Source organism: Thunnus maccoyii, chromosome 8 (genome assembly GCF_910596095.1).
Source record: "Thunnus maccoyii chromosome 8, fThuMac1.1, whole genome shotgun sequence".
In the NCBI taxonomy this organism is placed as follows: Eukaryota; Metazoa; Chordata; class Actinopteri; order Scombriformes; family Scombridae; genus Thunnus; species Thunnus maccoyii.
Window position 1 is genome coordinate 26069187 of NC_056540.1, and position 15576 is coordinate 26084762.

The 15576-nt window shown below is 38.3% G+C and overlaps 2 long non-coding RNA genes across 2 annotated transcripts in view; one reads left to right on the plus strand and one right to left on the minus strand.

The window, feature by feature from the left end:
• Positions 1-15576, minus strand: part of LOC121902258 — a 101063-nt gene that overhangs the window by 32438 nt on the left and 53049 nt on the right. The window lies entirely within an intron of this gene.
• LOC121902259 lies at positions 1376-10918 on the plus strand. Its single transcript, XR_006097502.1, has 3 exons — positions 1376-1539; positions 10064-10175; positions 10432-10918. It is a non-coding gene; the product is annotated as an uncharacterized LOC121902259 (long non-coding RNA).

Here is a 15576-nt window from a genome sequence, read left to right on the forward strand (position 1 = left end):
AAGCCAACTGCAATTCAATCTGAACATCCCGAACATATTTAGGGTGACATATGTTGTTGTTGTTGTTGTGAAACAAACAGATTCATGTCCTAATTCAAAATGTGCTTCCTGATGGTATTGCAGTACCTCTAAGGTTTGCCTGTTGATATATGATATGAAGGGTATACATTATGAAACAAAAAAATGTTACCTAAGCATGATTTGTCTATTAGTTCTCAACAAAGTCCTACATATACACATTTACCATGCTGTCTCCACTAATATTACCTTTAGTTTGCGTGCGAATGCCGACAGACAGTGAATATGAGACTGACCAGGTGTTATCTGTGTGCGCCCCCAGTAGCTGACAGCACTGAGGCAGCGGGCAGCACAGGGTGAACATGGTGCTGGGCAGGGTAAGGCCTTATCGCCGCTTTAATTTTTCTCCCCAAGGTGAGCTGGGAAGAGATCAGTGGCACTAAACCCTGGGAATTACCCTAGATATTGGCCCCCTGTGCTCTGCAAATGAAATCCTGCCGTCGGCAGGAAGAACATGGTGGTTAACACTCTGAAAATCAGTTTTTGTGCAGACCACAGCTGGCGTGAAGGGGCAAGGGAAAGCAGTGGAGAAAGGAGAAGCAAGGAGGGAGGAAAGAGGAGGGGGAAAGGGCACTTTGAAAAAAAAAAAAAATCGACATTACTCATAAAGAGAAGAAGACAGAGGGAGAAGGCTTTGCTCTTGGTCTCTTCATTCTTTAGAGTACTGGCCTACAAACTGGGCAAGAGTCAGCATCATAATTTGTTTTCAAACTATGATAAATGGACGGAAATTTGTCTGTGTTTATATTTAGGCACACACATATCAAGAAACGGTACATGGTCAACAGACAAGTGCAAGATATGTGACAACAGACATAGTTTGTAGTTGTATTGACCAAACTAGTGGTGAAACCAGAACCAGGGTCCAGCTGTCTGGGGGTCTGAGCAGGGGTCTCTGAGTTGTGGTGAGTGGGCGGATGGTGAGATGGAAATCACTCACTGTGATCATAACCTTCACCGTCCTGAACCTGACCAGCTGTCAGGCCTGTGTTCGCCTTTACCCATATAGCACTGTGGGCAATGTTAGAGTGCTCAGATTAATTCTTTTTGGTACGTTGTATACAAACTGAAAAAAGTTATCATTTTAAAATATCATTTAATTAGATTTTATTATAAAATAGTTTAAGTTGATTAATAAAAATAATACATTTTCTGTTTCAGCTTTTGTTTTTATGCTTCTGACACTAACAGTTGAACATTCTGTTGCTAGTAGAAACCTCTAGTGACACAGTTCCACAGCAGCTTCACTGACATTGTTTCATACATTTAGTCAGATATGTAACACCGTGTCCTAACAGTAAGCAAGTGTCCAACTATCACGTTGCATCGCATAACATCAGACGCTCTCTGTCCATACCGAATCCGTTAAATATGCTCTTTTGTTACGTCATGTAAACAAATCACGTACCTATCAGCTGCTCACTCAAGATCAAACTGGAGACGTACTCAACTAAAAGATGGGTGAGTACTTGCTATCCTACATTTGTACTTTTTAAACAGAAAACACACGTTTTATATTGTGATATTTAGATGTTTCTTTACTGGAAATGACATAAAATATGGCAGCTTAACCAGAAACTTGCAGCTCCCTGGCGATCTCCCTCCTACCCAGCTGCCACCTTATTTAGGCTTTTGTAGTGAAAGGAGGAGGTATCATAGATATAACTCCTCATTTCAACTAAATAAATCTGCTGTTCCTCGTCCATGACGCACTTTCAACACGAGCTGCAGGAAGTAAATAGAAACAGGGCATCTGACAAAAGTTCAGCTCAAAACAGTGTGCCGCATCACGTTGTGCACATCTCAGCAAATTAGGACATTTCAATAGAGAATAAAGCAATCAAACTGATTTTGTCGCTGACGCTTACTCGCATTGCATTCAGTCAGGACATGGTGTTACAAAGCAACTACTGACAGGTATCTTTTATCTACTCCCTAAATGCTCTTGTTGTATGTATAGATACACTTTTTATAGCTGTTTTGTGATTGATTATTTGTGATTTAGTAGAATTTTGTTTTATGTGATCAGTTTACTGCTAAGCTAACCATTACACTATCAGTCTGACTGTGTGTTCAGACAGAATGAGAAGCAAAGTCTAGATACGGCGCAATTACACATAAAAATCAATGGAAAGATGCGATTATAATGAACAGACGCGAATATTGGCAACAGTGTGCAAATAGATGCGAAGACAACGAGTTGAGAATGTTTGAACTTGAGTATTTATATATTGTATATTTCACTCTTTTTACTTTTACTCTTGTGGACTCTATGTGCAATGTAAGATGCTTATGTTTTTTTTGGCCTATTCCTTTCTATTGGCCTGTGTCCACGTCACGTGACCGTAAAGTTTCTGTCTGTGAGAACCAAAAAAGAAGGACTGACATTCCTTTTACTCTCAGTGGAAAATACAATATTTTAGATAGTTTCAACATTAAAATGCATTTTGATAACATTTCTAGCCAAAAATGTGCATTTTACTTTCATAGTCTATGTTCAGTGAATGTATATAATGTTTAGTTTTTTAGTTATTAGAATTACAGGCTTTCTATTGTTGCTATGGTGGTTGCTATGGACGCTGCTATCACTGAAACCAAGTAGTTGCATGTTGTTTGAATCATTGTCTTTGTGTTGTGTAGTTATCTGAGCTGTTATGTTATTTGTGTAATTTTCTGCAACTGTTGGATGATGTTCTTTCAATAAAAAACTAGATTTTAGAGCACCCCAGGGATGAGGGAATATAAAATCCAGAATTTGAAGCTTTACAATTGGCTGACCGGAGGACCCGCCGCACGTGAGTATTTTCCTCACCTTAACTCAAGTATTTTTCCCAACACAAAAACATGAAAGTGTCCTTGATAACTCAACAATCCAATAGGTTAATGTTAAGGCCATCAGTTTTAATTATTTCTCCTTCAATTCTCTATACCTAAAATAAACCAACATCTTTACTTTTTCTTAACACATATCATTTAGATACAGTGTAATTATTAGTTTGGCTACTAGATATTTGATATATTCAGTAGATATGTCTTTTTACAACCATAATTACAACCCTACTGCAAACCGGAAGAACTGCAACAGCTGATTTGCATCAAGCTGCATGGCGCAGCTCCACGGACTTGTAGTTTTTAAAAAAATATTAGTGTTTTTTCCTAGAATTAGAAGTTGTAAATACTGAATTGAGAGTACACTGAGGAGTTTACAGGGATGGGAAACACATTCATGTAATCAGATTTTAAAAAATTGTTAAATGGGTGAAAATTCATTTTAACCATATTTTACCCATATTTGACAGCACCCCCATCTGTTCACTGTACTCACATGATAGCTGAGGTCAAGAGCTCTCTATAACAGTTGGTCCCATCTCTGCAGCCCCTTTTGTTGCTGAATTATAAGCCTTCAAACATGCACCAAGGTCAAGGTTCAAAGGTCAGTATTTCAAAGTAGGAGCTATGCAGAATCTTCATACTGACATATGTTACTGTCGTTGAGACCTTTGCAAAGATGTATTTGGTTTGGCTCTACGACCCTAAGGCCCAATTATAAAATTAAGCTGTTTGTGTGTTTGTTTGACCAAGATGAGTCACCTTCAGAGATTACAATACTGCTGACAATCTAGGGCATTACTACATGTTTGGAGGTTTGGGTTGGGGTTAGGGTTGGGGTTAGGGTTAAGGTTAGGGCTGAAAAGACCAACCTGTTCTCATTCCCAGGTCGTCAAATACCGACGCATACATAGGCTAAAATTTACACAACTCTGAAGATTTTTTTTATCTCTATGGTTCTTGGTTTTGGGATTTTATGTCAGCATGACATAGTCTATTCAATCAGAATCTGTTTTATTAGCCAATGCAAACATACAAATGATGTGTCTTGGCATTTGCTCCCAAAAAACTCAACACAGAAGAATAAAAATAGACAAAAGTAAAGTTATAATGATGAAATGAAAATGAAATAAACAAAGTAATATTAAATATAAATTTTAAAATCTATTTACATAATGGAATAGTAATAGTTTTGAAATGGGATACAAAACTTTAAAGGAAATATTGACTGTACAAAGGAAATATGGACTGTGCTATAGACAAGGAAATGAAGTGTATCAAGCATATGAAGGTGACAAGAGAAAAAATTAAATGTGACATTTGCATAAATAATTAAATAATGTAACAGTGGCAGTTGAACGCAATACACAATGTAAAGTCCAGTTCAATGAAATATATGAAAGTGACAAGTGCAGGGATTAAATGAGGGATGTGAAATGTAAAGTCCATTTCCATCTTCATCCCGTTTATATGGCCATGGTACAAGATGTCATGTACCGACACACACACACTGTTGGAGTGCTTTGTTGGATAACATGGCTCAGTATTCATTGAGGAAGACTCAGTGTTTTAAGAAAGATGATTTCATATTAAATATCCTCAGCCACATATTCTTGGAAATATAAAATTAAATGAGCAACTTCACATTTTACAATCACAGGCTTTACAAAGCCTTTCTTCCTTGTTGTTTGGATTTGGGTTGCGGCCGACTGGGCGGCAATTTGAAATGGAACAACACCCACTGGCACCAAAATAGTAGTCAAATGCGTCAAGTCCGCCCACAACCCAATGCTCATCTGTAGCCTTCTGCTATCAAAATCTGACAAAAAAAACTTTATTCCTCAGAATTGAAGGAGAAATAACTAAAACTGATGGTTTTAACATTAACCTATCGAATTTGAGTTATCAAGGACACTTTTGTGTTTTTGTGTTGAGAAATGTTAAAGATATTAAAAGAAAACCTTAACATCATGACAGTGAGGAATATACTTCCAGGCGGCGGGTCCTACGGTCAGCCAATCACAAAGCTTCAAATTCTGGATTTCAAATTCAATTCATCCCTGGTGCACTCTAAAATCTCCGATTTTTATTGAAAGAACATCATCAAACAGTTACATAAAACAGCTCAGATAACTACACAACGCAAAGACAATGATCCAAATGTGCAACTACATGGTTTCAGCAATAGCAGTGTCCATAGCAACCACCATAGCAATCGCCATAGCAATGATAGAAAGCCTGAAAATATCTTTGTAATAACTGACAAACTAAACATAATATACATTCACTGACCAAAGATTATGAAAGTAAAATGCAAATTTGTTGCTAGAAATGTTATCAAAACGCATTTTAATGTCAAAACTATCTTAAAATATTTTTTCACTGAGAATAAAAGGTCAGCTATTTCTTTTTTTTTTTCCACAGACAGAAACTTGACAGTCATGTGACGTGGACGCAGGCCAACAGAAAAGAATAAACCCCCCCAAAAAATGTAGGCACCTCACAATTTTAGAGCCATTATTGTGAAACCGATACGTTTTGCGCTGTGGACCAACGTAGCTGTTACACATTTTGATGTGAGACTGGGTCGGGCCAGAAGTTAAACAAGCTTGAAAGTTTTTAACCACAGAGCGCAGTACGGTAGCAGTCAATCACTACCTTGATTAACTGTGGATTTAACCTTTAAAGAGTGAAAATCAAACGTTTCATGCAGACACCATGCTGTTAATCCAGAAAAATGCAATTTAAAATATGCTTTGTACAAATGATAAAGTAATAATTTATTGAATTTCTAAACAAAAATCGACAACATATATGTCAGCAACATTCATATTTTTGAACTTGGTAACATAAATGTGTTTCATATCAACTAAAATAAGAGTGACTTTGTTACATATATATATTATATTATATTATATTTAGTAGTTAACAAAGTAAAGCAGCTAATGACCTGGAAAATTAATCATCAACTACTCTTGCCATCACTAAACTGACACTGCTCACGAGGAAACTATATATATGTTGTCATATTTCAACACTCACTTGAGTGTCTGTCTCAGTTTCTCTGCCTTACAGTGGTATATACAACTACACACCCATACACACAGCATGCATATACACACACCAAATACACACACATCATCACCCACATCCTCACCCCCCCCCACGTCCCCGCCACCCCTGAACACGCACACATGCAGATTTTATTTATAGGTTCTGATCATGGTGTAAAACAAGCCCTTCTCTCTTTAGATACCCCCTCACCATATTCTCCCAAAAATAGCAGGTGCCCATCCACTTAGCCGCAGTGGGAGGATTCAGAGCTTCTAAATAAATGGAAGGATGTTTACTCATCGCCAGAATGAAAACAGCGCTAATCTCCAATCAAGTCCAAAAGGCAGATAGTTAGCAAGGAGAACCTAAAAATAGCCCAGAGGGTAACACATTCCAGCTACGATTGAGCTTAACTTTGATCTTACTATACGCTGGCCCTTGTGCACTGAAAATGATTAGTACTTCTGTACAGTGATTTAGGACACACTGTATATAGATGAAGTTAAAGGACATAATATGATGAGCCTGGTGTATTAGTGCATGCTCTACAGTTCAGTGGGATGGAAAATTTGGAGGGGGGTGAGGGGTGCGGGGGGGGTATTTGGAAAAGTGATGGAAAGCTTAGTTGGAAAACATAGTTACAACAGACACAACTGAATGATGACCTTGGTGATGATCATGTTTTACTGAGGTGTTTGGGTTTATTTATGAAGACACATATGAATTGTTGCATATTTACATGAGACAATCATAGGAACTAATGTATTTGTGATTCATGCATGGTAAGAAATAAACCAGATATGGGCTTGTAAAGTAACAGATTAAATTCATTTGTCAGGTTTGAAGTATTTAATCAAAGCTGAACGGAAGATTATCAGACATAACACATTAATACAACTAGCTTACCTCAGAAAAAATGCTTTTTTGGCTTGATTTAAAAGAGGAAAAAAAAAAATACAAATTGATGTTTGCATTCCAGCGAGTGAATCACAAGAACACTTTCAGGCTGTAGCGATGAAATATTGGTGTGCAATTCTACACGTATCAAATGAGCTATTACAGCTGAAATATGGTTTCCATAATTGTTCAGCTTTTTAATGACATGTAACTGCAGTGTGAGTGTTACTGTGTTGAAAGGGTGGGTTTTATATTCCTTTTGGAGTTTGCATTGGCCCCATTTTTGTGTTATGGAGAGCAGCACTCCCTGCAGCTGCAACCATATCTCTCACGATTTACCTTCATGTTCGACTATTTTGCATTAGCAGGTTTTTTTGGGTCTTTTTGTGGGGAAATTTTACGGTGCCTGAGTACGTACTGTATCAGGATGTTCATCAAAGTTTTTCTCGTTTTTCCCATAACATCTTAGCCTGGTTCACTGACCGCATCTCACTTTTTCAGCCACTCAAATAGGTCAAGCCAATTGGAGCTTTTTTAGGTGGGATTAAGAATGGGGACAACATATCCCTGTGCCACAAGCAGAAAAATGCTCCTATCAACTGCTACTGCAGCTTCCATATCAATAGAAATGGCATAGGCAGAATGAATGTGAGACTTGCCACTGCTTGAATAGGGTAAAAACATCACTTTACCTGACAAATTTGAAAACCACCATGTCCAATTGAAGTTTTTGCCACAGTAGAAGAGAATATTGTTCGTATCCATCCCACATAATCAGCATTTTTGAGATGATTTCATGTATTTGAGAGACAGTGTTGTTTTGATGACACTGAAGAAGGAGCAAATTCAACATATAAGCTCCAAGCATCAAATATCATGGATGTGTTTCCTGAGACTAAAAAGTGTCACAGTAGACGAAGGGTTGACATTACAACTAGTGCAAATAACTCTTTGATATCCTGCAGATTAACAGTCACTTTAGACTTATTAGCCGAGAAACTGTGCATATGTAGCCAGGCGTGCATATTCCCACTGCATGTGGAGTGGAAATTTAGTGTTTATTCCAAGTGTTTTCAAGGGGTGTTACCTGCACTTTGGCTCCTCAGTGGAGCGTTCCACGTCTTCTGCCATTTGGCTGACTATGGCTGGCGTGTGCCCACAGCAAATAACCAGGGTGGTTGACTTTTGGGTAAGGTGATGGTAAAAAACAGCACTGGGGAAATGAACTATTAAATGGAAACTGCCAGTTCATTAATTGTCAGTTCATAAAATCTACTTCGCATGATTCTGATCTTAAACGTAACTTTTAGCCTAAATGGTACTTTTGCTATGAAAAACGTCCTAGCAACGTAATTAAGAGCAAAAAACAAATGTACAAAACCAAACATTCAGCAAACCCAACAACAAAACAGAAAGCTGTGACCAATAAAAAGTGTAGAAGGATTCAAACAAGACCATGTTGTCCTTCGTCCTGCACACTTGGTTTTAGCACTACCTTACAACAGCTAGTCACATCACTTCCATGCAGTAGACATATTTCTGTAATCCATCTGTAAACAACCTCCTCCTCATCTACTGTGGCACCAAAGATTGGTAGAGAGAGGGAAACAAATAAAGATGCTAGACACCACAATGAATAATCGATTCTATGTGTGGTACGTCATTCTGTCATGATTTGAACATGCTTGAGACTCATTTATGACTTAATTTGATCAGATTTCACAAACATATACAGAAGAACACCAACACAGACTCAGAATCAATACCTGCTACCCCCAATCTCAAGTAAAAAGTTATATTTCACTTTTACTGTTAATGTGGAGGAGTAGAAGTATAAAGTGGTAGAATATTGATGGATTCAGTACTTAAGTAAATGTACTTAGTTACATTTCCCTACTGGCTACTATTAATTGAAGTATGGCAACACTATACTATATAGTATATCTAACATTCTTTCACGATTATGCTAATACTTTAATTCAAATAACGCATAACTTATAATTGCAACCTTATCTTGTTCAAACAGAGCAGAAAGTACTGCCATCTTCAGATTTTCTCTTGATTAATCTTTAGTTTCTGCTCTTATCTTTATCTTGCCAGCTGTGGTGGCTGTTGGTACTCCTGCTATCTATCAGTCTCCTGTTTATTTCAAGTAACTTTCTGTTGCTGGTTCATTAAAATCACACCACTTTTACTGTATCGTAGGGCTGGGCAATATATCGATACTATATTGATATCATGATATGAGACTAGATATCGTCTTAGATTTTGGATATCATAATATTGTGGTAAAAGTGTGGTATTTTCCTGGTTTTAAAGGCTGTATTACAGTAAAGTAATGTAATTTTCTGAACTTAGCTTTAGCTGTTATATTATTTGCCTTTACCCACTTAGTCATTATATCCACATTACTGATGATTAAAAAATCTCACTGTGTAATTATTTTGTGATAGCACCGAAAGTCATCCGTACAATACTGTTTATCGAGATACTTGATGTTGATTTTGTCCATATCGCCCATGGAAATTCCTGGAAATTTTATATAAAAACGGAAATTTAGGGGAGCAGGTGTTGCCAGTGTAAAAACGCTCACAAATTGGACAGAATTATGTTATACCGAGAAGGAAAGGAGATTAGCAAAACTGACATATGTTTATGTAAAAATGTTATTGATAATAACTCAAACTTACATCATATTTGAATTCCATTTAAGACATGAACATTTCACCCAACAACAGGTATACAATTCTCTGTCTGTCTTTCTTTCCAGCAGCCAATTCTGACGTCTCATGTTGCTCGCCTTAAAAAGTGCACATGGGGAGAGCAGACATCATAAAAAAAATGCCTATCCACCTGTCGTTCTGGCATTGGGGGGAGTATTTGAACTCCACCTGCAATTCTTTGGTCTGGCAGACTGTGATATGTAATGTGTATGTATTCATGTGTGTGTGTGTGTGTGTGTGTGTGTGGACCAAGTGTGTCTCTCCATAAACAGGTGGGGTTCCCCGCCACAGATATCAGGTTCCCCTCTTTGATAACCCATTACAGACTTCATTAATTTCACTCACTCCAGCCACGCACTTGCCGTCTGACAAACTCGCTGAGGAATTTTTGTATGAGCACACCTCCTCGGGCTTGTGTAAGTTTTACAAGCAGAGATTAACATGTGTGAAAACAAATGTAATTCAATCCTTTATTGTTTTAGGAGGGTGAAACGGACATGCCCAGTGTTAAAGGAGCTTTCTGTATGCTACCCCCGATGACTTCACGACGGAGTGTTTCGTCTCTTTTGGAAAAAATCATGGAGGAAATTCAGGGTACAAACAGTGATTCAAATTACAGCAAATATGATATTAATATGATGAAATTAAAAGGAGGGTACAGAGGATATACAAAAAAGAAAAATCATCTTTTACAAATGTGTTAATAGGTCTCAAATGCCGACACAAATTTCTTTCTTGATCTCCTAAGCCAAGAAAAACAACTCTACACAGATACATCTCCAGTGTCCAGTTGTGCGGGGCTAATTTGTTCTTTACTTTGTTTTCTTGACATTGATTGGTTATTCTTCAGCACATGGGACACCCGACACCGCGGCCCCCTTGATTCCAGTTGTGCAGTGAGTCATCTCTGTGTCTGGCAGATGACACAGTGGCACGAGGCCAACTTAAACTGGACCTGACTCTGTCCACATTGAAGCTCCGACCGCTATGCGTCCAAAAACATGTCTAGCATTGCTCCCAACTAACAGAACAATGCCAGGGATTAGGATGCTAGGCTAAATTTAAAGTCGCAAAAGAATGCATTCAAAAACACAAGGACCCATCAGAGCAAGGATGGAGGTCTAGAGATGTTATTCTTTTATTGTCTTTTCCCTAAAATTAAATGTTCCAAAATGCAGAGACAGTTGAAAAGACTGTATTTCTCTGAGACTTTGTGTATGTCTTTCTGCTAGAGTGGGGTGGGGTTACACAGGGACAAAATTTATGACAACTGCTTTCAACTAAAACCCTAATGTGATGTTTTAATGTTTTATTCCGATTTCATCAATAAAACATAATTTATATGAGAACCCCAGAGCTTGTTTGTGACGACTCAGCCTACAAACTTTAATGAAGTAAGCAAAAAATTTGAGACTGTCCTCCCAAGAAAAACAACAGCATAAGCTGTTTACGACATGTGTTTACGTTCAAGTGGCAAAGGCCTCTAGTGGCCATTAAAATTATGGCTCTTGTCCGTCTGAGGTAAAGGAGGAATTAGTGTAACAATTTTTTAAACCCACAAAGTTCATGGAAGGAGCTTGAGGTCAACAAAACATCAGACTTTTCCATTGGAGACCACTGTTCACCTCCCGTTTCCTAGCGTCGATTGATGTTGGTTTCAACCATTACCTTAATCATACCCTAAAGGTTGCACCAGTTCCCTTACTTTAACAAAGCAGCTATTTTAACCCAGACAGTGATCTCTCCCTTACCCTAACCTGCTGTTATTCTTGTGCCTGAACGTAGCCAAACCATTTTGTGTAAGATCTAAAAACACAATGGTGAAAGGCAAAGAGTTTTGAAAAGCAATGTTGTCCTGCTAATACGGGTGTACTTTACAAAAGCACTGTCTTGGATAGACAAATATGAAGACTACACTCCTTTCTCCATAAAGTAAAGACAAATAAAACTATTTGCCTGAAGTTGGGAGTCCGGATTATAAAATTCACATAACTTTTCTTCTAACTTTTTTATGTATTACATGTTACATGTCTGGGCTGTGTCTGTTTGAAATTGGCTTTCAAATATGCTTAAGTCATTTTTTGGCCTGACCAGTTGTTCTAAATCCCCGTAAGTACTGCCTTCTTGTTAAACTCTTAGTGTGGCCCAGACACAAACTTGACCTTGACACTCGAACACAGACAGTCACCAAGATGAGCGACAAGTGCTGGGGCATGAACTTGACCCACTGAGGGGGAGAAGGACAGAGCTAACGATGAATGGTGTACAATGTCAAGGCTAAGTTACCTTTTGTCACAACATTTTGACATTTAAGGGGAAATTCTTAAAGGCTGAAAGTGGAACCAGGAGCACTCCCCATCTTGCTCTATGCATTTAAGGATAAATTAGTTTAGATATTAGATTAATTTGTCTGGTTTTGATTGTATATGTCCATGTTATACTTCCATTATATTCTATTTTACATAGTTTTTTGTTTTGTAGTGAAAGCTGATTCCATTGTTGTGTGCCGATAAAAGAACCTGGACTTGACAAGTATTGATGGGAGAATGAAACCTCCTCTGATCAACACGCAAATAGGAGCCACTTGTGCAACATTGTTTAAAGGATATCCATGTCATTTATTTTTAGAAAGCTATACCAGCTATTTAAACAGGTCTCCATAATGTAGATACACAGGTCACTGCTGTCATTTTTTTGCCTTGTTGCTCAGAAGAGAAGCAGCATCTGTCGGGACTTTTAACTCTCTGTATTGTTGTGGCGAACACGGCTTTGAACTTCATTCTGATCAGACAAGCTTCTTGATTTAACACAAGAGTACAGAGTTTCCTGGAAAAAGTTGTGGTATTTTTGGCCATAGCCATAGATACAGGGCATGTGGATGCTTGATTTCAAGATGATTTACAATGCTGAGGCATCTATAAATCCATAGTGTTGAAAAGATACAAACATACCACAGGGGCCACTGAACAGTGGGAGTGGGAAGTTGTGGATAGAAAACCAAACAAAACCGTTTCATCAAGCAATTTCTGCTCTTCGTCTCGGTTGAGTATTGATTTTTGTGGTTCACTGTGTAACTTTGTATGCAATCTTTAACAGTTCAATGCCATGGAATAGTAGCCGTGCTCATTTAATTAACAAGGTCAATCGTTACTTCAAACAGAGAGAACCCTAGCATTGCACCCATGTTAATTTCTTACTGTCTATTGAGGAGCTGATATTAAGGAGTAAGGGAACATGAGAAAATAGAGAAAAAAAAGACCTCCCCCACAATAGTCATCCAGTTTAGAGTTTGCTACAAACAGACAGGAGGAATTACTGTTATGTTGTTTGATTCAAAATCATATTGATCTCTGCCTCTTTTGATTGGCATTTTCCCCACTCACAGCCAAATCCTCCCACACAGGCTTTGCTTTTTGAAAGATCGCTTTCAGACAGTGTAAAGATGCCAACCGAAAAATTATTCTCTGAGAATATTACTTTAAAATACGTATTGATTCCGCTCGCATAAATGAAGCATTATGTGGGTGTTGAGTGGAGCGTGGAGATACGGTGGTGAAAAATGACACTGCGTCACGAGCTATCAGTTTCAGTGGCTCAAAGAGAAACATCTGGTTGGACTCTGCTCCAAAGAACACAAACCCAGCTAAGAAGGCTGCATAAGTTGGGAGCAGTCAGCCTTCAAAACAAACGCCACCAGCTTTGTTGGCTTCTGACACAATTTGCTCGAGGTCTTATTCAGTTCGGAGACGGGAGTCTTACAATGATCTCCATGTGCAGAAGAAACTCAATTTTATTAAAACGTGGCGGGCCAAGATAAAAGAGAAAAGGTGAAAAAAGGTGCAGTTACTGTGTATGATAACAGATACCCCTCCTATGAATACGGTACATTGTTACCTCTTTGGACACTGTACATAGTTTGGCTTTAGGGTAATCCATCAACCCAGGGTGAGAAATAGCCTTCTATATTTGGCCTCTACATCTTTAGCTTGTTCTCTCAGTGGGTACAGGGGCAGCTGAGGAGACAACCCTCTCCATCAGTCATAACTGCTGGCCCGAGGCCCAGAGTTCCTGTCACTAAGAGGCTTAAACCAAAGAATCTTCCCCCTCATTCGTATAAAAGCATGCAGGTCAAAAGGTTCTAAAATGATTTGCATAGCCAATGAGGTACTGACTTTATGACTATAGTCCACTATTCAGACTGAGTCATGATATTGTCAGAGGGCTGATTTCCTTAGCTGACACCTTTTTCCAGTCCAGCAGCCAAATAACCTTAAATTCCTACATTGCTAATAGTACTAAAGAGCGTGTCTAAGGATTTACTACCGTCAACACCTTGAAAAAACTAACATGCAGCACTCTGGGCCCTGATTAAACTGGATACAGTTCATTTCAGTATTTTTTCTACATCAGCCCAATTTAAGGTATTAAACACAGACTACCAGCTCTATGAGCCACAGAATACGAGCCCCATAAAATGCAAGTGCAAGACTGGCGATAGGAAAACATTTGGGGAAAGGAGCCGAACCTGGGAATTGCTTCTGTAACGCTGCTGGGTGACCACAAAAATCTGTCTGTGAACCACGTCAAGACTGTGATCATTATTTCACTCTTTTCTCCAGCTTTTCGTCTGCATTCGTTTACCACCGCATCAGCATTTTTCCTCCAAATGAAATCTGAAGGCATTCCTTTGCCTTTCCGCACCCTTTTCAGAGCCCTCGTCAAACCGATGGCTTTACCTCTCGCTACAAGACATGTAGCTCAGCAGCTGATGTTGTACCTTTACACTCAGCTTTTAATTCAATTAGATTTCTCCAAAACTGAGGAATGAGTGATAAAGAATTTAAAAAGACAGAGATTGACAAATTAGTAGCACTGAAAGCTTTTACCCAAGGCTGGATACATGTGGTTTCCTTCACCACAACAAAGACTGACTAATTAATTGACCTAACAACTTGTCTGTATTTCGGACCAAATTTCTTAGCATCTAGATCTTTATGTGCATAGTTAGTTGTGCATTAGGAAAAAATGTAATACTAATCTAATGGAGCAAGTTATGCAATGACATACATTGGTTTTTAATTGCTCTGTTTATTCAGCTTCAATTCAATCAATTGATTGAGTCGAAATTCTTTTTGTAATCTGCGTCTTCAGCCCGTAATGATTCAATATAACTTAGATGAAACCACAGAGAATCTGCGTCTTCACCTATGATTTTCACTGGTATAAGTTTTTTGGGTGATTAATTTGTCTGGAATAGATGATTGGTACTCTCAAAATTAAATAATCTACTGGTTATTGTTCTTTGCTACATGAGCATATAATTTATTTCAAACTTATGTCACTCTAAGTATGTGTACAATGCCTACAGTAACGCTCTTGGATGTGTCAGATGTGCTGAACACAGTGAGGCAATTTCTAAGCTGGAGCATAAATATGCACTGGCAAAGGCTGATACCTTGTGGTTACAGAGCTTATCCCACAGAACTACTCATGGCTGAAATGATTGACATATTAAGTTTAAATAATGGTGTAGCCATCTCATGCTGTCTTCAAAGTGCAACTCGTGCAATTTCTGCAATGTTCAGAAGTATTAAACTCTCAGCCTTTTCTGTACGCTGGGGCAGGATGCCATCCTATAAGTGCTGGATGTTGCAGGACAGTTTGAGAGTGTATGCCATTACCATTTTAGAGTCTGAACCTCTGTCCAAGTTCTCCTCTACTGTATACATTTCACTTTCTCTTGGAGACATAAATTCGGGCAAGAAATAGTCTATTTTATCATATCAAAGCAAAGTTTGCTAATGCAGATGGTTTCTGATCAAAGCAGGCTAAAACACAAACTGTTAATAAGGCTCTGAACACCCCAAGTTTTCAGTTATTTTGTCTGGTTAGATCCTGTTCAGGTTGAATATGGGCAGAACTATGAACTAATTAGAATGATAAAAGTGTAATTTGTCCCATCCAAACAGGTGCAACAAAGCTAACAGGGGAGTCA